This window comes from Lagenorhynchus albirostris, chromosome 8 (genome assembly GCF_949774975.1).
Source record: "Lagenorhynchus albirostris chromosome 8, mLagAlb1.1, whole genome shotgun sequence".
NCBI lineage: Eukaryota > Metazoa > Chordata > Mammalia > Artiodactyla > Delphinidae > Lagenorhynchus > Lagenorhynchus albirostris.
Window position 1 is genome coordinate 48,410,590 of NC_083102.1, and position 25,492 is coordinate 48,436,081.

The 25,492-nt window shown below is 39.8% G+C and overlaps 1 long non-coding RNA gene across 2 annotated transcripts in view; it reads right to left on the minus strand.

Annotated features, from left to right (window-relative positions):
* The window catches only part of LOC132524678 (uncharacterized), a 150,289-nt gene extending 134,413 nt beyond the window's left edge, over positions 1-15,876 (minus strand). Inside the window, exons 1-2 of one of the 2 annotated variants that reach the window (XR_009541969.1) lie at positions 15,506-15,876; positions 8,996-9,042 (exon numbers count right to left, since the gene is read on the minus strand). This is a non-coding gene — a long non-coding RNA (uncharacterized LOC132524678). Of the gene's footprint in view, positions 1-8,995; positions 9,043-15,480 lie in introns of both variants that reach the window. The other variant, XR_009541968.1, reaches the window with a different exon arrangement.
* Between the last annotated feature and the right edge of the window lie 9,616 nt (positions 15,877-25,492).

Sequence of the window (25,492 nt, forward strand, 5' to 3'; positions counted from 1 at the left end):
TAATAGAGTCCTGGCTTACATTTTAATCATGTGTCCAGACATTAAGAGAAAAACTGAGAATTTAACCTTCCAAATTCTTGTGGCCAAATTTATATCCTGTTATTCAAGTACCTCCTTTCTGGGGAGGAACTGTAAGGCAGAATGAGGACTCTCCTGGCTGCAGAATGAGGTAGAGGGACTTATGCCACTTTTGTCCGAGGCCTTTCCTGGCCCTACCTTATTTAAACACACACGCTCACTCAGAACCTTCTTTGATCTACACTGCTGCAGCTCAACTATTTTGAAAAGCTGATGTTGTGGAATCCTTAAGTCATCTGTGACCTAGGTCACTAAAGACAGGAGCAATTTAGTAAAAGTATTAATTGAAACTCTCCTGACAAGCCCTATTCCTCCAGATAAACTTACACATCAAACCCACATGGGCTGCTGGGCTATTCTGAGCAGCCTGAGATTTTCAATATCTCATAAACAGTCCCCTCAATCACTACAATCTAATAAGGCTATAATCATCATTGACACTATAATGATTAAAATGAATAAAACCCATTAAGAAAAGTCATGTTGAGTTATTAAAAGTTTCGCTCTACGTGATATGTAATCTTTTATCCATTTTTTATGATGAAATCTGTAAGCATCTATCCACAAAAGACCATTAATTTACTGCTCTGTGGATGTTACCATGCTCTTTAGTTTAACAGCTTATCATTGATTTCTTGAGGGAGATATTATATTTGGAGAAATACACATGGAACAAAAGCCCGAATGTTGCTGTAAATTTCCCATGACAGGCTGATCAAAGTATTTTGGCCTGGTCTGCAGCCTGGGGCTGGTGAACAAGTTTTCTAGAGTGGAGAGAGCGCTCGGCTACCAGGCGGCAGATCCATGCTTTCGGGCACTGCAAATGCTTCTAAGGAGAGGTCATGTGCACAGCAGGGGGAGAAACAATAAAATGTCCATTAACTGGAGCCTAGTTAACTGGCTTATTGGCATCTATTAGAAACAAATTGCAAACAAAACTGATCCTATTATAAACTTCTCCTCATCCCCTCCATCCAGGGCAGTCCTGATTGGCTTCGAAGAGCCTCAACAAATACAATGCTGGCAGATGACTCCTTTATTTGTAAGGAGAAGATTGGTTTGTAGCCAGCAACGGCCTACAACCCTGCCCAGCAGACAACTACAAAGCTGTAGTGGCCCCGCACAGCAGACAGAGCACTAGAGAGGCAGCTAATGTACTCATGCCCACATTCTTTCACCAGGGACTTTTTTTCCCTAAGCAAACAGCAATAAAAAAATCTGAATGGAAGAATGTGTACAGAATGCTGAACTAAGTGGTGGAGGAGCCCGATTCTTAATGTGTACTTTTTCTCATAATAAACTCTGCTCCAATATCTTTACTGCCCATCTCTTATTTAATCTTATTAACAGTAAAACCTTAAAAGATCCTGTGAAGCCAAGGAGAGAGTGTTGTCTTTGAAGGCCTTCTTCATCTTTCCTGAAATGATTAATAAATGCATTTGCCAGCCTCTGTCTGAACAGACCTGCCAGACTTCCCCAGCAGGTAACGACAAGGTCCCACAGAACAAGACGAAAATGGTTGCCTTATATTTTATCAGATTTCCATATTTTCCAGATTTGTTTCCCTCATTGAGGTCTTGCTGGGGTTTTTTTTTTCCCCACTTTATCTAAATAACATTAGGTTATAAATGTCATTCCATAATACACCATCTTTTTTACAAAGGGAAGCCTGTCTTTACCAAAATAATCAAATATTCTTTATGATCCTCCCTTTTAAAAGAAAACAGCAAATTTCATTTATCAGGTTGAAGTATAGTTCAAAGCGTGGTGAACAGACATCGATTTTTATCAATCTTTGGAGAGTTCATTTAAATCTACACCATTCCATCATGTAAGACAAAATGGTCACTAAATGAAATTAAAAGGCAAATTCACCAAGAATAAAAAGGAAGTCGTTCTTTATGTAACACATTATTAACCTGTGGAAATAACTGCTTCAGGGTATGATTGAGGTGAACAGCTTAGTAAAAAATTTTAAATGAGGTAAAACTTCTAGACATCAGAATGGTATTAGTGACTGGTAACTCTATCAATCCTCACATTTCTCTACATACACTCGTACCACAGTTGAAGACAGGAAGACTTTTCTCATGCCCTCAATATACTAACAATAAGTTGGTGAGATATAAATATAGCACTCTCTGGTGCACAATTAACTTTTTCTGCTGTTCTCATACCTTCCTCTCACCTTAACTGTATTCATGTCAACTGCGGTTCAAAGTGAAAATGGGATCAGGTGAACTATTTGTCCATTTCTATGTGGCACTCTTTATTCCCCCTCCCTTTTTTTGGGGGGGGAATCAAGATGTAATGCAGTATAAATGGTTATTTGACTATGTCTAAAGGACCTTAAGAGAAATACAAAATCACTTAAACATTCCAATAAAAATGGACTGATACTTAGAAAAAATTGTGTGTGTGTATAACATAAAATAAAATAAATAAGCCAGAGTAGAGGGTAAGGAAATAAGGAAGAAATCACTTCAGTACATCAAAGACTTCTTTTGGTATATCTTCAGAGAAAGCGAAATTGACTGTTAAAATACCTATAAAATTTTGGGCTTCCCTGGGGGTGCGGTGGTTAAGAATCCACCTGCCAATGCAGGGGACGTGGGTTCGAGCCCTGGTCCAGGAAGATCCCACATGCCACGGAGCAACTAGGCCCATGCGCCACAACTACTGAGCCTGCACTCTAGAGCCTGTGAGCCACAACTACCGAGCCCACGTGCCACAACTACTGAAGCCTGCACGCTTAGAACCCGTGCTCCACAAGAAGAGAAGCCACTGCAATGAGAAGCCCGCGCACTGCAACAAAGAGCAGAAGCCAGTATGCAGCAATGAAGACCCAATGCAGCCAAAAATAAATAAATTTATTTTAAAAAAAGATTCATTAAAAAACTATAAAATTTTAAAAGACAATCATGAATTTTAGTTTATCATCATAGTATTAGAAATATAGTGCTTTCTAACCATGGCGGCACTGAGAATTTTGTGAGATGAAAGTTTTCCTGGTGTTAATTTGAGCCTTTAATTAATTATAACCTTTTAGAAAGGGGTTGTTTAACTACGAAAAAAAAGGGTTACACAGAAATGATGGAAAAACAAGACTTGGTGCAGATTTTAGTGAAGCTGCATACCGGTAAGCTGTGGTTCTAGAATGATGAGTCAGCACTTCTGTGATTACAGGTGGGGAGAGCAATAAAATCTTGCTGAGTTTAGTTATTGAAATTGTACAGTTTCATAAATAGTATAATGTTCTCAGCCGGTAAATGTTATATTTTAATGACATCCATATTAAAACACATAACAAATTCTCGAGCTCACGGTCAACAGAGCCTCCTTCAATGTGAGCCACTGAAGTTCAGGACCAAGGCTGGAAATGGAAGATTCAGTCTCTGAAGGGATGAGGGTGAAGGGAGAGAAACTGAGATCCAGTAACTTATTAGCTAAGAAAATTATGTTTTTCTGGTGGGCCATTTGGAAAAGTGCACAGGTTTGAGCTAGTTAGAACTTAAATAGGTGACCAAGCTTTCTCACCAGGTAACAGGACCTTGTGTGAACTTGGTCATAATGAAGAGAGCAAGCCTGCTGTGATGGTGAAGACCTTTGGTTTCCAGACTTAACTGTGTTAAAACATAAGTCTACATGCTTCTTAATTAGTCTCGGGCCAGTGTACCCCTTCCTAAGCTCAGAAGTTGAAAGAACAGGTGACACATTTGTACATCTAAACCCCCTCCTGAGCATGTTAATTTTAAAAAAAGTTTGAAGAGACTAACTTTGTTGAGATTGTTAATCAATCAGCTTTGTTTCACTGAAAACCTACTCATACACTCTGATTCTTCCAGGTGTTTTTCCTTGCAGCCTCCTCGAGCATGGATATTTTTGTTTACATAAATGGCAGATTATTTCTCCTCTTTTAAAATATCTCTCACGTATGGATCTTAATTGTTTACAAAGCACTCTCCCTTGCATCCAAGTTTATATAATCCTCACAGCGAGCTTCGAGGTATCTGTGAGGTAGATAATATTTCCATTGTACAGGTAGTGAAACTAAGACTCAGAAAAGTTGATTCATCACCTGAGGTCATACTGGTAACTGTTGAAGTCAGGAAACAAATTTAGGTCTCCTCTCTCCAAATTCACCCCTCTCCTGAATCATCTCAGTATTTTAATAATAACATGTGATTAAAAATTCAGAGATCAGAATAATGAAATGGTTAGAAATCTATTCGTTAAAAGCTTTGTATAATAAATGTAGTCTTGGAAAACCATTATGCTTCTAAATCTTACAATGGAGAAAGTTCTTATACTGACAGACCAAACTGTGTCTCTGCCTCTGTTAACATCACAAAGATGTTTGTGGTAACTCGTAGAGTCCCCAAAATGACATCTAAAATGATACAGCTCAAAAGCACAACCAGGATTTACAGTCATGCTGAGAAAAATGCTCTACTATGTCTTCCTTGTGAGATGTGTATGAAGATACAAAAGAATACAATGTAAACTGTGTTTCAGTGAGAGTAACAAAGAGGCAAAATAAAAATGGAATGGTTACACATCTAAGATTCAAGGATCCTCATATATGTCAAATTATTCCCAGTGAATAACACCTTGAATCAAAAATACTTGAGCTATTTATTTGGCTATCAACAAGTCTCAGGAAATTCAACTAGTTTGAGATAAAGGTCATTTTTCCTAGCTCCCGCGTACCTTGGATCAACGTTTCTCAGGACCTATTAGATGTTAATTGATGTGTACCCCACACACACAACAGGTAAGGATCTTGGTTTGGGTTCCCCCAGAAATAGAACCTGGGTCAAGGATTAAAATACAAATAGTACATTTAGGAGGTGATCCCAGGAACTGCCAATAGGGGGTGGGAAATTAATCAGGGAAGGGAAGGGAGCCAAAATGGGGTGCTTTATCAAGTCATTTACTACTCTCAGCAACTAGAAGTGCTCCAGCAGGAGCAACTCAGGAACATGTCTGTCAATCCCCATTCATCTTTGGTTGAGCGCTGCTTTGGGGGGCATTAATTCTCTTGTTCTTTCAGCTTACTTGTTAACATATTGAGTGGACTCCCATAGACTTCCTCCCAAAAAAAAATAAGCTTTCAGGCAACGAATTGTAAGTCTTACTAGTATTTTCATTCCAAGCTCTGTCATAAGTCATTGGTTAGCCACTGAATTGTCTTCTCTGAGTCAGGTGCCCACTGTTGATCTGGGTGTGCTTGGAGGTTTGTGTTTCACATTGCTCACATGAAAGGTGAACTGGGCCAGTTCCTTGGTAATTTTGTTTGGGACACATGGAGTAATGTAGGCAATTAGGAGAAAGAGTGGAAATTTAAAGAATGTAGAAAAGGCAGCCATGAAGTAGTGTAGTGGTTATGAGAGGGAGGTAGAGTAGGAGCTGCGAGGGATCCTGGCAAGCTGAAGTTATGATTAAGCCAAAACTATTAGAAATCAAAAACTATGAATTTTTTAAAGGATAAAGTAGATGAAAAGAATAAGTGCTTTGGAGCTAATCATAATCAGAAACAAAGATAAATAGATACCCTGATTGTTGGTCAAATCACATCACTGATGGAACACCAGAGGAAGGATCATAGACTCCTGGTCCTTGGGTCATAAGGGCTACCTTGGATCCAGAAATGCCCTAGAGTTCTGGACTTTGTGAGGTCCTGGTCCTTTTCTAGCTGTACTCATGGAATTCCATGAAGATCCATGTTAATTCTTACATAAAGTGCTTCTTTCTTGAACTTGTTTGAGTGGATTAATGTATATGGACTTGGGTTCAAATCCCAGCAGCACCACTGTTAATGTGTATGGAAGAGCAAATGACTTAAATTCTGTGGGCCCCACTTTCCTCATTTGTAAAATGAAAATAGTAATCCCTAGCCTGCAATATTATTTTAATGGTTAAATAAAATACCTGAAACACAATAAATTATAAATATTTATTCTCCTTCCCCTTAGAAAAGGTAAGGAAGACAGTGGAAAGTCTGCATTGCCTATGCCTCTCTAAATCAGTTTTATTAATTAGTAATCTAATTCTGATCAGGATGGGATAGAATTCAGAAATTTTATTTATTACATGCCCTCAAGTAGTAAGCGTAAGTGCATAAAGCTACCTAGACTGATAGAATCCTCAGATGTTAGAGTCTGAGGAACTCTGGATATCACCCCACAGTCCTTATTGTTCAGGTGAAGAACCCGGGGTCAAGAGAGGTTATGTGACGTGCCCAGGTCGTACAGCCAGTTACCAGCAGAGCCAGGAAGACAATCTGGGTTTCCAGACTTCCCATCCAGAGCTTATTGGTTTTCTTAACCTTAGATCAAGTTCTCCACTTCTGTTGTTTTCCCTTCTGGTTTTCTCCATGGTAAATTTAAAATCACTTTTCCCTGTAGACTCACAGGTGTGACTCTTGAACCCGGCAACTCTGCCCATTCCTTGAAGTGCTCTCGTCCGCTCCTGTTTCCTCAGGCCCCCTTCAAGTTGGGGTTAATGGTCCCTCTGTAACTTTCGTCTATCATCACACTCTTCACGTGGTGTTGTGATCATCACAACTCCTCTTGATTCTGCACTCCCTGAAGGCAGGGCCTAAATCTGGTTCATCCAGCACAGTTTGGATTTTTTAAATGCATGTTTATGGACATTGACTGAGAAACTTGTTAGAATAGGTTAGAATAACATTAAATGTTGAGGTAAATGAGATGACCCTTGGATGTCAGTCATTTCTTTACTGAAAATATGTAAATTCAAGGTTACAACACTAACAACCTCTGGAAAACAATTGTCCAGGCTAGCCAGAGTCCCTAAAGTGTGGACAATATGAAAAGCCCCAGATCTGTCAGCTGGGTGACATGGTCAGTTGTTTCCCAGTTCAGTTGTTTCCCAGTTCTCTGTGTCAGCTTCCCCATCTGTGAAGGTGTGCAAAGGGAGGGGCAGTTACCTTAGATTATTTTTAAGGTCATTTATAGTTCTAAAATAGTAAGATTCTACATTTAATTAAATATAACCCTGCTAAAGGCTATGAAACTTCATTGTTGCTCACAGATCAGATCTCAAAGAAATTACCTAGATTCACACATAATCCACTTCATAACAGACTCTACTTCTAGTGTGAGTCATAAAAACAGAAACCTTTTAAAATCTTGGGAAGAAATTCACATCATTTACCCCTCTCTTTAGAGTCACTATTTAGATTTTTAAACATATAAACATAAAAGGCTTTTATATGAATTCAATTCATTCTATTGAAGTTTACTCTGAATAGTGAAGCATTTGATTCCCCAAAGAAAGCCAATAAAGAGTTTATATCTGGTCAATATTACTGACATATCACTGCATTAGGAAAAAACTGATTTTCTAAGGTAGAAGAACGCTGATCTCATTTGTCTTTCTAACATGAAGATTTAGGAATGCTTGCAAGGATGGAAAGAGAAGGCTAACTATACTAAACTAACATTTTGGTTTCAAGAGTTTGAAACAAAATCATATGCAAAAGTACAGCAATCTGTAGCAAGATGTTCTCTGCTCCAGGGAGAAATGGAGAATTCTCTTTCCAAAATGGTTTGAAAATAATCCCACCAACAAGAGAGCTATAAACAAAAACACCTTGGAAGATGTCCTCTCACCAGAGGACTCTATAATATACATAAGTGCACATACTCAAGTAGAAGAAATGCCTTTAAATTTCCTTTTATTATTTTCAAGAATGCTCCTAAATTGGGTAGGGAGTAAGAATCAAGAGGTGGAAATTCTTTCAAGACATATAGTGAAATCCTAGACCATCAAGCAACTTGAGAAAGAGGAGTTTTTCTAGAAGTTATTGAACCAGGAGGCAGTTAATGAGCAAAGAAATGTCTTTAGAATTGAACAAAAAAAGATTGTGTAATAAGATCCCCACTTCTCTAGGGCAGAGCTGGGGAACTGATCAAACTAAAACTCGGGAAAGATCTGCTTAACATAGGTGCAGTATCAATGGTCCATCGGTAGTCATTTGAAACCAGTCACTGTCCTCTGGAATAGTATTGAAAGGTGATCTATCTCTCATGACTCAGATCTAGTGGAAGCTAAACTAGAGAAACTTGGTAAGCTTGAGACAAATAGAGGCATGGACAATTCCAGCCTATCTTAATTTTGCTAATTTAGTATTTTGAACATACTATGAAATTTTTACTATTGTCACACATATATTCTACATCAGATTGGAAATTGAACTAGAAAAGATTCACTGTTTTCTGTGTGGTGTGTGTGTATGTGTGTGTGTGTATGTGTGTGTGTGTGTAAGAGAGATAGAGACAGAGAAACAAAGAGACAGAGAAAGTAAACAGAGTGGAAAGACGAAAAAGTACAAACATTCACTTGAAAACTTAGACCTCAACTATTATGTACTTAAAAGAATTTAAATGAATGCATAATCTTGAGCAAAAGAAGTCAAACAAAAGAGATACACTAAAATTTCATTTACATGAAGTACAATACCAGGACAAACTAATCTAGGATGTTAAAGAGTTAGGATCGTGGTTACCCTTAGAAGTGGGGTAATGACTGGAAGGCAGGTAGCACAAGGAGACTTCTAGAGTGCTGTTTATAATCTTCTTCATAATGTGCTGGTTACATGAGTGTGTTCACTTTATAAAAATGCATCAAGCTGTACACTTGTGATATGTGCACTTGTCCGTCAGCTGGGTCAGAAGCAGGTGCCGAGGTGGAGAGAGGGTGCAAAAGGTTTATTAGAGAGTAACATTGGTGAGGAAAAGGGAAGAAGTAGGACTGGCAGGAAGAGCTGTCAGACCATCAGGCAGAGCTGGCAAAGAATCTACCAGCTCATTCGGAGCTCCACAGCAAAAGTTGTTCATTGGAGGGATTCCATGGTAGGTAGAAATGACTAAGCCTTTGTAAAAAGCCTTACCTGGTCTTGGCTGGGGCCACCTTGAGAAGAGCAGCTCAAAAGCAGACCTGAAGGAAGGAACAATGAGAAGCTGTCAGCTGACCACACTCCTTACAACTGGAAAATGAGTTCTTTCTTAAAGGCAGTTTGAGCAGTACATAGATCCATACAGTGCAGGGGGTGAACTATGGATTTATCGTAACTATATATCCACAGTAATATGGATATGTAAATATATGTAATATGTAAATATATTATATTGCAATTAAAAGCTTTTCTTTAAGAAAAAGGACTGCACCATTCTAAGTGTTCTTGACGTTTACTCACACAGAACCCCAGTGTTATACAAGTTAAATCAAAGTATTCCACTAATGAAAGATGAAAAGATTATGTTTTTTCCATTTTCACAAAACAAAAACCCAGATAATGCATGTTTTCTTATTTTTTGAGTTTTAATCTCAAGTTCTTCTTAAATCTTTAACACATATTACTACATGTCTGTACAAGAATCCAAATAAGGTGATATCTGATTTAGCACAAAATTACATATTTTGTCATAGCAATACTTTATGAGATTTCATAAAGAGCACCATGACATGCAGGTGTCCTGCCACAGGCACAAGTTTAAGGACCAGCTAAGCTACTTAAGAAACAAACAGATGCTAGAATTGTAAGGAACCCACAGGGCATCAATGCCTTAATCACTAGCCACCAGGGAACAAATGGCCCAACCTCAAAGACCACAAGAAATTCAGGTGCTGGGTATGTCTTCCCATGTGTACTGACACTGTGCTATGGTTCCTCATCTTACAGAACTTAGAGGATAAGTTCTTTGCTTATTCCTTCAAGCTCACTTTGGATTGTACCTGTAAGCTTAGTCTCTGGTTCTGCCCACATGCTGTGATTCATCAATCTGCCCATCTGGGGTACTGCAGACACCCCAGGCCTAGATCTTAATCATGCTCTCTGGATTCCAACACCACACACACACACACACACACACACACACACACACATTTCCAACTATTCTTTCTGAACCTTTGCACTCCTAACCTCTTACCCTCACATCAAGCTGTCTGCCTGACCCAACCTGGCCTGGTTCCCAGACCAGAGGCCTCTAGGCTTGCCCTATCTTGTAGCCATCCTGCTGCCAAAATATGTTAGGTATAAGAGCATTTTTAGAAGTTCAGAAAAGAAGCCAAGTGTGTGTAGCAGGGCATATATGTCTAAATTCTCCTAATAATAGGATGAAACATCAATCATCTGAGAATTATATCATTAGAAATGTTTTAGAACACAATGAAAAGGGATCAGCAGTCATTCACCTGCAAGTCCATGGTATCATAAGCCAATAAGATTTCATTACTAAAAAATCCAATAAACCTCTTCATAAATGACTCCTGGCAGGACACATTTATTTGTCTGGCTACACAGATTCCATCTCCTTTGTTTGGACAGAGTACCCCTGCTTCCTTTTTGGCGCCTTACCTTCCTGTCACAGTAAGCAGCTTTGATAGGATTGTCAACCAAGGCACACTGCACTCTCAAGCCAAGAGAAGAGCATGTGGTCCAAGCTGGACCCATCAGACCCCTGGGATTTTGGAAACTAAATGGTTGGAGGTCATCTGTTACAGCAAAGTTTCCTGACAAAATGGTCAAATAGTTCCAACTTCTTTGCCATTAGGAACTACTGTTCTCTTCTGATCTAGCTTTCCAAGGAACAGAACAATTTTCAGTAAAAACATTTTAATAACTCCCACCACAGGACAGGATACGGAGTTTATTCATTCATTCAAAAAATATTTATTACATTTACTGACTTTGCTCTGGCCGTGACACAGTAAAAAACAAACAAAAATGCAAAATATAGTTTTCAAGACATTGGGCATAAGACAATGAAGAGCAGCGATCCCTGAAAGATGGAAAACATATGAAATGAGTCCTGAAATTACCTCAGTCTTCTACGACCTGGCTCTGGCATAGGGAGGGGGAACCCAGGAAAAACCCCAAGATCTCCCTCCATTGGGGAGAACTGGGAATACAGGGAGGCCAAGGCAGCTACAGTACACAGAACAGAGTACCAGAGAAGAGAAAACTGCATAGAGAGCTTCACAGATTTACAGAGGACTTGCCCTTGAGCAAGTACTCACACTAAGTACTGATTAGTGCCCTGTAGTAAGGAAAGTGCCTACAGCTGAGAAAAGAAGCACACGAGGATTAGAGGAAATAATCTCCAGAAATCATCCAGGAGCTGAAGTAGTTCCTCTTCCCACCAGCCAGAGTGGAGAAACTCATAATTCATGGGGCATTTGGTAGAGTACTCAGAAGTGTTTTGCCTCAGTAGTGGGCTTTTTTTTTTTTTTTTTTTTTTAGCCCTAGGCTAAAGCTCTGGTCTTGTCTAAAAAAGCTTAAAAACAAGACCTGAAAGGATCAAACCATTCCAAGGCACTTAATTTTCTTTGAATTCATTTTTAAGTCTAAAATTATTTCAAAATAAGTCTTTAAAAAGTGACAGCACAAAACATCACGTGCCAAGAAAAGAAGACCCAAATCAAACTTCTAGAGACGAAAACTACAATGTCTGAGATATAAAGTACACTGGATGGCATTAACAGCAGATTAGACATGGCAGAAGGAAGAATTTGTGAACTTAAAGACACAGCAATAGGAACTATTTAAAATGAAACACGGAGAGGAAAAACTAAAAGGAAAGAGCATCTGTGAACTGTGTGACAACTTCAAGAGGCCTAACATATATGTAACTGGAATCCCTGAAGGAGGGAGTGAGGCAGAAAAAATATGTAAAGAAATGAGGGTGAAATTTTTCCAAATTTCATTACCCACAGATCCAGGAAGCTCAATAAACCCTAAGCACTAGAAACTCAAAGAAAACCATGCCAAAAGCATGTCATAATTAAAATAGAGATAAAGAGAAAAATCTTAAAATCATTCAGAGAGTGTGGTAAATACAAAAGACTTTTATTAAGAACTACTGTGTTCCAATGCTTAAGGGGTTATTATTTTTGTTACTTTTCTTTCTTCTTCCTCCCTTTCTTCCTCTCTCTCTCCTCTCTCTAAGAATATAAAGTCTAAGAGAACATATATATGTTTTCACTTTGAATCCCTGGCTCTTTGGATTCCAAGGATATGTAACAGAGAAATACTTTTTTCATAAATCAGACACTCTCCTTGCCTTATAGGAATTTGTTGTGGTCTAGAAAATAGTATAAAATACTCAATATTCAAGCTTCCAGACTTCTGCTTTATTTTTCTTGAGGATGCCTATAGCCAAGTACTCCTAAACATATGACAAAGATGAGTGTTCAAAGTTACTCACAGATAAAATGTCACAAATGACAAATAAATTTTTCATCATTGTCCATGTATTTTGAAAGGAAAGGCATCATTCTGAAGCTGATTATACTTGGTGATTGTACTCACAGAGAGGAGAAGGGAGACCTGAGAGGGAAGGGTAGGAAGATTTCCAACCTCAAGGCCTTTGGTATATTTAAAAGTATAGAGAGGTGGAAAGTCATAACAACTGTGAGTGTGTGTGTATGTGTGTGTGTGCGCGTACATAGTGGGACAGGCAGATCTCAGAGGTGAATCTTCTGTTATCTCCCACTTCACAAAATATACCCAAATATTTCTTTATGCCAAATACACTTCTTTGCTTATGACCAACACTGGAAGATGTTAGAAATGTTCCATTTGGACATTCAACATGGAATATGCTGTGTGCTATACAGAATTTTTAGCACACTACTTGGTGTTTATTTGGATGTAAGCACAAAGCCTAGACTCAGTCTTTTCACTTAGCCTCTCTTCCTCCCTTTCCTCTTCATCTGTTATTTTCCTTTGCAATTAATGGGTCCATCTCTTCAAAAAGGAAGAATAAAAAGCTTGAACTAAGAAGATTTTTCTGTTCACTTTGGTTGTTCTACAACTCATTATCCCTCAATTGCCCACCGGAGACTCTGCTGCCATATATTTAAATCACCCTAGGCATGAGCTGGGGATGGATTTATCATGAAACTTTTATAATAGAGAGGGTCACAAGGAAGAGAGTGCTTTTAAATGTCTCCTCTCCTGCAGGCAGGTGATAACTTCACTCTTTGGTGAGTCCCTGCTGCTTTACTATTACATTCAGATGTTTTTATTCTAAGAGGAAAGTATAATGGATGAACATAAAATTTTAGTATTTGGGACAGTTAGACTGCACACCAGGTACTTGGATCTTTTTTCTATCTTTAATGTATTTTAAGATCAGTTATACTTAATGCTTCTGATTTCAGCTGGTTCCCAAGGCAAATGAAAAAAAAAAAAAGATTTGTAGGAAACCTAGATAGTTTGAGTTTCAAGGAACTGTTCTGTCCGAATTTCCATCCAGAGTTTCTATTACATTCATAATAGCACCAACCTTCTAAAGTGAATGGGAATAGTATTAGGAGCAAGACCACTGCATTGGAGTTGTGCCCTTGTGTGGTGCAGACAGTACAACTCACAAACTACAATGAGTGGTGTCCCCTAGAAAGCATAGGACACAACCTAAACTGCAATGCAGCCCTAAGCAATAGTGACACAGAAATTTAAAACACAGCAACGAGACTGAGCGTTGGATCAGGAACTCAAGTGAAGAGCCTGGGCAAAAGAGTCAAAGCCAAGAAGAAATTTTGGATTTTGGATGATGGGTACAGGCATCCACAGCAAGAACATAACTCTTTGCCTCATCCTAGGCTGTCATGGCTTTACCAGTATTTACCTTGGTATAGTTTACACAGGCTTCATTACCCAACCCAGACTTGTGGTCCTCCATAACCATAATATTTTTCTCCTGTTCCCTCTCAGGTCCCCCACTTCATTCAAGTTCCCATTGTGGTGATTCTACCAACAGAACCTTATATTTTGGATTTCCAATATGAATACAAGGCCTTACAAATGGGCATGCAAAAAAAAAAATGATCTAGGAATTTGCTCAAAGGAAATAGTCATTAGTTTTACTAACAATGATGATAGTATGAAACAACATAAATGTCCAACAACAGTGAATTGTTTAAATAAACTATGTTATAGTTGTACAGTGGAGTACTAGGGAGTCATTTAAACTGATTTTGTGGACAAAATCTTAATCGTGGAGAAAGATGTTTAAGATGTGTGGGTAAGTTTAAAAATAAAGCTTCAGGGCTTTCCTGGTGGCACAGTGGTTAAGAATCTGCCTGCCAAGGCAGGGGACACGGGTTCAAGCCCTGGTCCGGGAAGATCCCACAAGCGGCGGAGCAACTAAGCCCACGTGCCACAACTACTGCGTCTGCGCTCTAGAGCCCGTGAGACACAACTACAAAGCCCAGGCGCCCGACTACTGAAGCCCACGGGCCCTAGAGCCCATGCTCCACAACGAGAGAAGCCACCACAATGAGAAGCCCGCGCACCGCAAAGAAGAGTAGCCCCCGCTCACCGCAACTAGAGAAAGCCCGCGCGCAGCAACAAAGACCCAATGCAGCCAAAAATAAATTAATTTAAAAATAATAATAATAAGGCTTCAATACAGTGTGACTACAACAATTTTTTAAAAACTCTGTCTAGGGCTTCCCTGGTGGCGCAGTGGTTGAGAGTCCGCCTGTCGATGCAGGGGACGCGGCTTCGTGCCCCGGTCTGGGAAGATCCTACATGCCGCGGGGCGGCTGGGCCCGTGAGCCGTGGCTGCTGAGCCTGCGCGTCCGGAGCCTGTGCTCCGCAACGGGAGAGGCCACAACAGTGAGAGGCCCACGTAGTGGAAAAAAAAAAAAAAAAAAAAAAACTCTGTCTAGACATAGGGAAGAAGACTTAAATGATACACACCAAAATATTGGCAATATTTCTTTCTGAGTGGTGTAATTAATTTTAATAACAGTTATTGTGAAATTGTTTCACCTCTATCACAAAAATAGCAGTTATCATTATATAAAAATAGGAAGAAATAAAGCCCAAAGAAGAAAATTTAAATTACCCACAATCCTACCATCCAGAAAAAAAAAGCTGTTAACGTTTTGGAATATACCTTCCTGAACCTTTTAAATATTAAAAACAACTTTTTTCTCATTATAAAAATAATACAGGGGTTTTTTGCTTCCGGGAAGATGGCGGAAGAGTAAGACGCGGAGATCACCTTCCTCCACACAGATACACCAGAAATACATCTACACGTGGAACAACTCCTACAGAACACCTACGAATGCTGGCAGAAGACCTCAGACCTCCCAAAACGCAAGAAACTCCCCACGTACCTGGGTAGGGCAAAAGAAAAAAGAATAAACAGAGACAGAAGGATAGGGACGGGACCTGCACCAGTGGGAGGGAGCTGTGAAGGAGGAAAGGTTTCTACACACTAGGAAGCCCCTTCGCGGGCAGAGACTGCGGCTGGCGGAGGGGGAAAGCTTCCAAGCCGCGGAGAAGAGCACAGCAACAGGGGTGCGGGGGACAAAGCGGAGAGATTCCCGCACAGAGGATCAGGGCCGACCGGCACTCACCAGTCCGAGAGGCTTGTCTGCTCACCTGCCGGGGCGGGCGGGGCTGGGAGTTGAGGCTCGGGCTTCGGTCGGAGCGCCGGGAGAGGACTGGGGTTGGCGGCGTGAACACAGCCTGCAGGAGGTTAGTGCACCACGGCTGGCCGGGAGGGATTCCGGGGAAAAGTCTGGACCTGCCGAAAAGGCAAGAGACTTTTTCTTCCCTCTTTGTTTCCTGGTGCGCGAGGAGAGGGGATTAAGAGCGCTGCTTAAAAGAGCTCCAGAGACGGGCGCGAGCCGTGGCTAAAAGCGCAGACCCCAGGGACGGGCATGAGACGCTAAGGCTGCTACTGCCGCCACCAAGAAGCCTGGGTGCGAGCACAGGTCACTATCCACACCCCCCTTGCGGGGAGCCTATGCAGCCCGCCACTGCCAGGGTCCCAGGATCTAGGGGCAACTTCCCCGGAGAACGCACGTTGCGCCTCAGGCTGGTGCAACGTCACGCCGGCCTCTGCTGCCGCAGGCCCGCCCCGCACTCCGTGCCCCTCCCTCCTCCCCGGCCTGAGTGAGCCAGAGCCCACGAATCAGCGGCTCCTTTAACCCCGTCCTGTCTGAGCGGAGAACAGACGCCCTCCGGCGACCTACACGCAGAGGCGGGGCCAAATCCAAAGCTGAGCCCCTGGCAGCTGTGAGAACAAAGAAGAGAAAGGGAGAGCCCAGCAGCCTCAGGTGCAGCGGATTAAAGCTCCACAATCAACTTGATATACCCTGCATCTGTGGAATACATGAATCGACAATGAATCATCCCAAATTAAGGAGGTGGACTTTGAGAGCAAGATTTATGATTTTTTCCCCTTTTCCTCTTTTTGTGAGTGTGTATGTGTATGCTTCTGTGTGAGATTTTGTCTGTATAGCTTTTCTTGCACCATTTATCCTAGGGTTCTATCCGTCCGTTTTTTTTTAAATTTTTTTTCTTTTTTTCTCTTAATAATTATTTTTTATTTTAATAACTTTATTATATTTTATCTTACTTTATTTTATTTTACTTTACCTTCTTTCTTTTTTTCCTTCCCTCCTTCCTCCCTCCCTTCTTTCTTTCTTTCTACTTCTACCAATTCTTTCTTTCTACTTTTTCCCCCTTTTATTTTGAGCCGTGTGGATGAAAGGCTCTTGGTGCTGCAGCCAGGAGTCAGTGCTGTGCCTCTGAGGTGGGAGAGCCAACTTCAGGACACTGGTCCACAAGACACCTCCCAGCTCCACATAATATCAAACGGTGAAAATCTCCCAGAGATCTCCATCTCAACACCAGCACCCAGCTTCACTCAACGACCAGCAAGCTACAGTGCTGGACATCCTATGCCAAACAACTAGCAAGACAGGAACACAACCACACCCATTAGCAGAGAGGCTGCCTCAAATCATAATAAGTCCACAGACACCCCAAAACACACCACCAGACGTGGACCTGCCCACCAAAAAGACAAGATCCAGCCTCATCCACCAGAACACAGGCACTAGTCCCCTCCACCAGTAAGCCTACACAACCCACTGAACCAACCTTGGCCACTGGGGACAGACACCAAAAACAACGGGAACTACGAACCTGCAGCCTGCAAAAAGGAGACCCCAAACACAGTAAGATAAGCAAAATGAGAAGACAGAAATACACACAGCAGATGAAGGAGCAAGATAAAAACCCACCAGACCTAACAAATGAAGAGGAAATAGGCAGTCTACCTGAAAAAGAATTCAGAATAATGATAATAAAGATGATCCAAAATCTTGGAAATAGAGTAGACAAAATGCAAGAAACATTTAACAAGGACCTAGAAGAACTAAAGATGAAACAAACAACGATGAACAACACAATAAATGAAATGAAAAATACTCTAGATGGGATCAATAGCAGAATAACTGAGGCAGAAGAACTGATAAGTGACCTGGAAGATAAAATAGTGGAAATAACTACTGCAGAGCAGAATAAAGAAAAAAGAATGAAAAGAACTGAGGACAGTCTCAGAGACCTCTGGGACAACATTAAACACACCAACATTCGAATTATAGGGGTTCCAGAAGAAGAAGAGAAAAAGAAAGGGACTGAGAAAAGATTTGAAGAGATTATAGTTGAAAACTTCCCTAATATGGGAAGGGAAATAGTTAGACAAGTCCAGGAAGCACAGAGAGTCCCATACAGGATAAATCCAAGAAGAAATACACCGAGACACATATTAATCAAACTGTCAAAAATTAAATACAAAGAAAACATATTAAAAGCAGCAAGGGAAAAACAACAAATAACACACAAGGGAATCCCCATACGGTTAACAGCTGATCTTTCAGCAGAAACTCTGCAAGCCAGAAGGGACTGACAGGACATATTTAAAGTGATGAAGGAGAAAAACCTGCAACCAAGATTACTCTACCCAGCAAAGATCTCATTCAGATTTGATGGAAAAATTAAAACCTTTACAGACAAGCAAAAGCTGAGAGTGTTCACCACCATCAAACCAGCTTTACAACAATTGCTAAAGGAACTTCTCTAAAAAAGAAACACAAGAGAAGGAAAAGACCTACAATAATGAACCCAAAACAATTAAGAAAATGGGAATAGGAACATACATATCGATAATTACCTTAAATGTAAATGGACTAAATGCTCCCACCAAAAGACAAGACCCATATATTTGCTGTCTACAAGAGACCCACTTCAGACCTAGAGACACATACAGACTGAAACTAAGGGGATGGAAAAAGATATTTCATGCAAATGGAAACCAAAAGAAAGCTGGAGTAGCAATTCTCATATCAGACAAAATAGACTTTAAAATAAAGACTATTTGAAGAGACAAAGAAGGACACTACATGATGATCAAGGGATTGATCCAAGAAGAAGATATAACAACTATAAATATATATGCACCCAACATAGGAGCACCTCAATACATAAGGCAAATACTAACAGCCATAAAAGGGGAAATCGACAGTAACACATTCATAGTAGGGGACTTTAACACCCCACTTTCATCAATGCACAGATCATCCAAAATGAAAATAAATAAGGAAACACAAGCTTTAAATGATACATTTAAAAAGATGGACTTAATTCATATTTATAGGACATTCCATCCAAAAACAACAGAATACACATTTTTCTCAAGTGCTCATGGAACATTCTCCAGGATAGATCATATCTTGGGTCACAAATCAAGCCTTGGTAAATTTAAGAAAATTGAAATTGTATCAAGTATCTTTTCTGACCACAACGCTATGAGACTAGATATCAATTACAGGAAAAGATCTGTAAAAAATACAAACACATGGAGGCTAAACAATACACTACTTACTAATGAAGTGATCACTGAAGAAATCAAAGAGGAAATCAAAAAATACCTAGAAACAAATGACAATGGAGACACAACGGCCCAAAATCTATGGGATGCAGCAAAAGCAGTTCTAAGAGGGAAGTTTATAGCAATACAATCCTACCTTAAGAAACAGGAAACATCTTGAATAAACAACCTAACCTTGCACCTAAAGCAATTAGAGAAAAAAGAACAAAAAAACCCTGAAGTTAGCAGAAGGAAAGAAATCATAAAAATCAGATCAGAAATAAATGAAAAAGAAATGAAGGAAACGATAGCAAAGATCAATAAAACTAAAAGGTGGTTCTTTGAGAAGATAAACAAAATTGATAAACCATTAACCAGACTCATCAAGAAAAAAAGGGAGAAGACTCAAATCAATAGAATTAGAAATGAAAAAGGAGAAGTAACAACTGACACTGCAGAAATACAAAAGATCATGAGAGATTACTACAAGCAACTCTATGCCAATAAAATGGACAACCTGGGAGAAATGGACAAATTCTTAGAAATGCACAACCTGCCAACGCTGAATCAGGAAGAAATAGAAAATATGAACAGACCAATCACAAGCACTGAAATTGAAACTGCGATTAAAAATCTTCCAAAAAACAGAAGCCCAGGACCAGATGGCTTCACAGGCGAATTCTATCAAACATTTAGAGAAGAGCTAACACCTATCCTTCTCAAACTCTTCCAAAATATAGCAGAGGGAGGAACACTCACAAACTCATTCTACGAGGCCACCATCACCCTGTTACCAAAACCAGACAAGGACGTCACAAAGAAAGAAAACTACAGGCCAATATCACTGATGAACATAGATGCAAAAATCCTCAACAAAATACTAGCAAACAGAATCCAACAGCACATTAAACGGATCATACACCATGATCAAGTGGGGTTTATTCCAGGAATGCAAGGATTCTTCAATATACGCAAATCAATCAATGTGATATACCATATTAACAAATTGAAGGAGAAAACCATATGATCATCTCAATAGATGCAGAAAAAGCTTTTGACAAAATTCAGCACCCATTTATGATAAAACCCTGCAGAAAGTGGGCATAGAGGGAACTTTCCTCAACATAATAAAGGCCATATATGACAAACCCACAGCAAACATCGTTCTCAATGGTGAAAAACTGAAAGCATTTCCACTAAGATCAGGAACAAGACAAGGTTGCCCACTCTCACCACTCTTATTCAACATAGTTTTGGAAGTTTTAGCCACAGCAATCAGAGAAGAAAAGGAAATAAAAGGAATCCAAATCGGAAAAGAAGAAGTAAAGCTGTCACTGTTTGCAGATGACATGATACTATACATAGAGAATCCTAAAGATGCTACCAGAAAACTACTAGAGCTAATCAATGAATTTGGTAAAGTAGCAGGATACAAAATTAATGCACAGAAATCTCTGGCAATCCTATACACTAATGATGAAAAATCTGAAGGTGAAATCAAGAAAACACTCCCATTTACCATTGCAACAAAAAGAATAAAATATCTAGGAATAAACCTACCTAAGGAAACAAAAGAACTGTATGCAGAAAATTATAAGACACTGATGAAAGAAATTAAAGATGATACAAATAGATGGAAAGATATACCATGTTCTTGGATTGGAAGAATCAACATTGTGAAAATGACTGTACTACCCAAAGCAATCTACAGATTCAATGCAATCCCTATCAAACTACCACTGGCATTTTTCACAGAACTAGAACAAAAAATTTCACAATTTGTATGGAAACACAAAAGACCCCAAATAGCCAAAGCAATCTTGAGAACGAAAAACGGAGCTGGAGGAATCAGTCTCCCTGACTTCAGACTATACTACAAAGCTACAGTAATCAAGACAGTATGGTATTGGCACAAAAACAGAAAGATAGATCAATGGAACAGGATAGAAAGCCCAGAGATAAACCCACACACATATGGTCACCTTATCTTTGATAAAGGAGGCAGGAATGTACAGTGGAGAAAGGACAGCCTCTTCAATAAGTGGTGCTGGGAAAACTGGACAGGTACATGTAAAAGTATGAGATTAGATCACTCCCTAACACCATACACAAAAATAAACTCAAAATGGATTAAAGACCTAAATGTAAGGCCAGAAACTATCAAACTCTTAGAGGAAAACATAGGCAGAACACTCTATGACATAAATCACAGCAAGATCCTTTCTGACCCACCTCCTAGAGAAATGGATATAAAAACAAAAATAAACAAATGGGACCTAATGAAACTTCAAAGCTTTTGCACAGCAAAGGAAACCATAAACAAGACCAAAAGACAACCCTCAGAATGGGAGAAAATATTTGCAAATGAAGCAACTGACAAAGGATTAATCTCCAAAATTTACAAGCAGCTCATGCAGCTCAATAACAAAAAAACAAATAACCCAATCCAAAAATGGGCAGAAGACCTAAATAGACATTTCTCCAAAGAAGACATACAGACTGCCAACAAATACATGAAAGAATGCTCAACATCATTAATCATTAGAGAAATGCACATCAAAACTACAATGAGCTATCATCTCACACCAGTCAGAATGCCCATCATCACAAAATCTAGAAACAATAAATGCTGGAGAGGGTGTGGAGAAAAGGGAACCCTCCTACACTGTTGGTGGGAATGTAAATTGATACAGCCACTGTGGAGAACAGTATGGAGGTTCCTTAAAAAACTACAAATAGAACTATCATATGACCCAGCAATCCCACTACTGGGCATATACCCTGAGAAAACCATAATTCAAAAAGAGTCATGTACCAAAATGTTCATTGCAGCTCTATTTACAATAGCCCAGAGATGGAAACAACCTAAGTGTCCATCATCGGATGAATGGATAAAGAAGATGTGGCACATATATACAATGGAACATTACTCAGCCATAAAAAGAAACGAAATTGAGCTATATGTAATGAGGTGGATAGACCTAGAGTTTGTCATACAGAGTGAAGTAAGTCAGAAAGAGAAAGACAAACACTGCATGCTAACACATATATATGGAATTTTAGGAAAAAAAAAAAGTCATGAAGAACCTAGGGGTAAGACAGGAATAAAGACACAGACCTTCTAGAGAATGGACTTGAGGATATGGGGAGGGGGAAGGGTAAGCTGTGAGAAAGCGCGAGAGAGGCATGGACATATATACACTACCAAACGTAAGGTAGATAGCTAGTGGGAAGCAGCCGCATAGCACAGGTAGATCAGCTCAGTGCTTTGTGACCGCCTGGAGGGGTGGGATAGGGAGGGTGGGAGGGAGGGAGATGCAAGAGGGAAGAGATATGGGAACATATGTATATGTATAACTGATTCACTTTGTTATAAAGCAGAAACTAACACACCATTGTAAAGAAATAAAAAATTAAATTAAATTAAAAAAATAATAATACAGGGGCTTCCCTGGTGGCGCAGTGGTTGAGAGTCCGCCTGCCGATGCAGGGCACACGGGTTTGTGCCCCAGTCCGGGAAGATCCCACATGCCATGGAGCGGCTGAGCCCCTGAGCCATGGCCGCTGAGCCTGTGCGTCCAGAGCCTGTGGTCCGCAACGGGAGAGGCCACAACAGTGAGAGACCTGCGTACCGCAAAAAAAAGAAAAAAAACCAAAAAAACATATTGAATGTCGAAAAATTGAAAATATAGATGAGCAAAAAGAAAAACATTTATTGAATGATTTTTATTTTCTTTCTTTTGCTTATTTTATTTTACAAATCTTCAACAATGAATATATATTGATTCATAATGAAAAATTTTTGAAGTATTGATCATGCCTCATATTTCCTCAGCTTCACCTGAATTGCAAGAATTCAGAAAAGAAAGTCACTTGGTGTTAATGGTTGATAATGGCTTAATAGATAAACCTCTTCTATTTCAGCTGAGGCTTTCTGTAACTTCTGTTTTATCCTAGGATGGGCAGCAGCATGAAACCTACAGAGACACAGAAGCCATGGAAGAGAAAGAGGAATCTGAGACCAAAGCAGAATCCACACCACAGTGAAGTAGTCTTGAAGCAGAGCTCATAAGGGATGAATTCAGATGAGAATTGAACACTCAGGAACCAGGGAGGGTGCTAGTCATGCTTGCCAAAGATCTGACCCTATATCACAGAAGTAAACTGGGCAAACTTTCAGTATGGTTGTCTCATCCAGGTAGAAGTGTCAGTCTAATTTCTGACTAGTGGAAGGTGAGCCCCAATCCCAGGGGATCTGAGGCGCTATTCAAGGTAACCAAGCAAGCTAGAGCTCAATGAGTTGGAACTCTATCATGTGGGAGATCCAACACGATGGGAAGGCATGGGAGGGTTGTATGGATATGGTCCAGAGCTTGCCCTGGACCACTGGTTACAGGACTTGGTTGGCTATGAAGACATTTTATCAATCATTAATTCATTCAACAAGTATTTATCAAGCATCTAGCAAGTATCAGGCCCTGTACTAGGTACCAGAGATACCCAGTGAAAATGCATAGATGTAACAGAGGAAGATAGATCTTTTTTTTTATTCTTTAAATTATACATATGTATTTTATTTACACTTTGTATTTGATATATTTCATTATAAACAATTTTTTTTCCATCTTAACCATTTTTTAAGTGTACAGTTCAGCGGTATCAAATACGTTCACATTGTTGTGCAAAAATCACCTCTGTCCATCCCCATAACTGTTTTTATCTTGTGAAACTGAAGCTCTATACCCATTAAACAATAACTCCCCATTATTCCTTGCCCCCAGCCCCTGGTAACCACCAGTCTACTTTCTGTTTGTATGATTTTGACTATTCTAAGTACCTCATATAAGTGGGATCATACAGTATGTATCTTTTTCTGGCTGGCTAATTTCATTTAGCATAATGTCCCCAAGATTCATCCATGTTGTAAACATACTGCAGAATCTCCTTCCTTTTTAAGACTGAACAATATTCCATTGCATGTATATCCACATTTTGCTTATCCATTCATCAACTGATGGACACTTGAGTTGCTTGCATGGTTTAGTTATTACGAATAATGCTGCTATGAACATGGGTGTACAAATATCTCTTTGAGATCCTACTTTCAATTCTTTGGGATATATGTGCAGAAGTGGAATTGCTGGATCATACAGTAATTCTATCTTTAATTACTTGAGGAAACACCATATTGTTTTCCATAGTGACGGTACCAATTTCCACCAGTAGTACACCAGGGTCCCAATTTCTCCATGTCCTTGCAAACACTCATATTCTATTTTTTTGATAGTAGCCATCCTAATGGGTGTAAGGTGGTATCTCTTTGCAGTTTTGATTTGCATTTCCCTAATGAGCATCTTTTCATGTGCTTATTGGCCATTTGTATCTCTTCTTTGGAGAAATATCTATTCAAGTCTTTTGCTCATTTTCAATCAGGTTGTTTGGTTTTTTGTTGTTAAGTTTTGTTTTTGTTTTGAATTTTATTTTATTTTTTTATACAGCAGGTTCTTATTAGTCATCCATTTTATACACATCAGTGTATACATGTCAATCCCAATCTCCCAATTCATCCCACCACCACCTCCACCCCCCACCGCTTTCCTCCCATACGTTTGTTCTCTACGTCTGTGTCTCCATTTCTGCCCTGCAAACTGGTTCATCTGTACCATTTTTCTATGTTCCACATACATGCATTAATATACGATATTTGTTTTTCTCTTTCTGACTTGCTTCACTCTGTATGACAGTCTCTAGATCCATCCACATCTCTACAAATGACCCAATTTCGTTCCTTCTTATGGCTGAGTAATATTCCATTGTATATATGTACCACATCTTCTTTATCCATTTGTCTGCCGATGGGCATTTAGGTAGCTTCCATGACCTGGCTATTGTAAATAGTGCTGCAATGAACATTGGGGTGCATGTGTCTTTTTGAATTATGGTTTTCCCTGGGTATATGCCCAGTAGTGGGATTGCTGGGTCATATGGTAATTCTATTTTTAGTTTTTTAAGGAACCTCCATACTGTTCTCCATAGTGGCTGTATCAATTTACGTTCCCACCAACAGTGCAAGAGGGTTCCCTTTTCTCCATACCCTCTCCAGCATTTGTTGTGTGTAGATTTTCTGATGATGCCCATTCTAACTGGTGTGAGGTGATACCTCACTGTAGTTTTGATTTGCATTTCTCTAATAATTAGTGATGTTGAGCAGCTTTTCATGTGCTTCTTGGCCATCTGTATGTCTTCTTTGGAGAAATGTCTATTTAGGTCTTCTGCCCATTTTTGGATTGGGCTGTTTGTTTTTTTAATATTGAGCTGCATGAGCTGTTTATATATTTTGCAGATTAATCCTTTGTCCGTTGATTTGTTTGCAAATATTTTCTCCCATTTTGAGGGAGAGGAAGATAGATCTTAAGCCACTATGGGATTCAGACAAATAAACACAGCAATGGAGTGTAGCAAGTACTTCATAGGTGAATCAAGATGCTCTAGATCAGTGGTCCCCAACATTTTGGGCACCAGGGACCAGTTTTGTGGAGGGCAATTTTTCCATAGACCCTGGGGTGAGGGGTTTTTTCAGGCGGCACTGCGAGCAATGGGAGGGATGGTTCAGGTGGTAATGTAAATGGAGGGATGGTTTAGCAGCAGATGAAGCTTCGCTCACTCGCCTGCCGCTCATCTGCTGTGCGGCCCCGTTCCTAACAGGC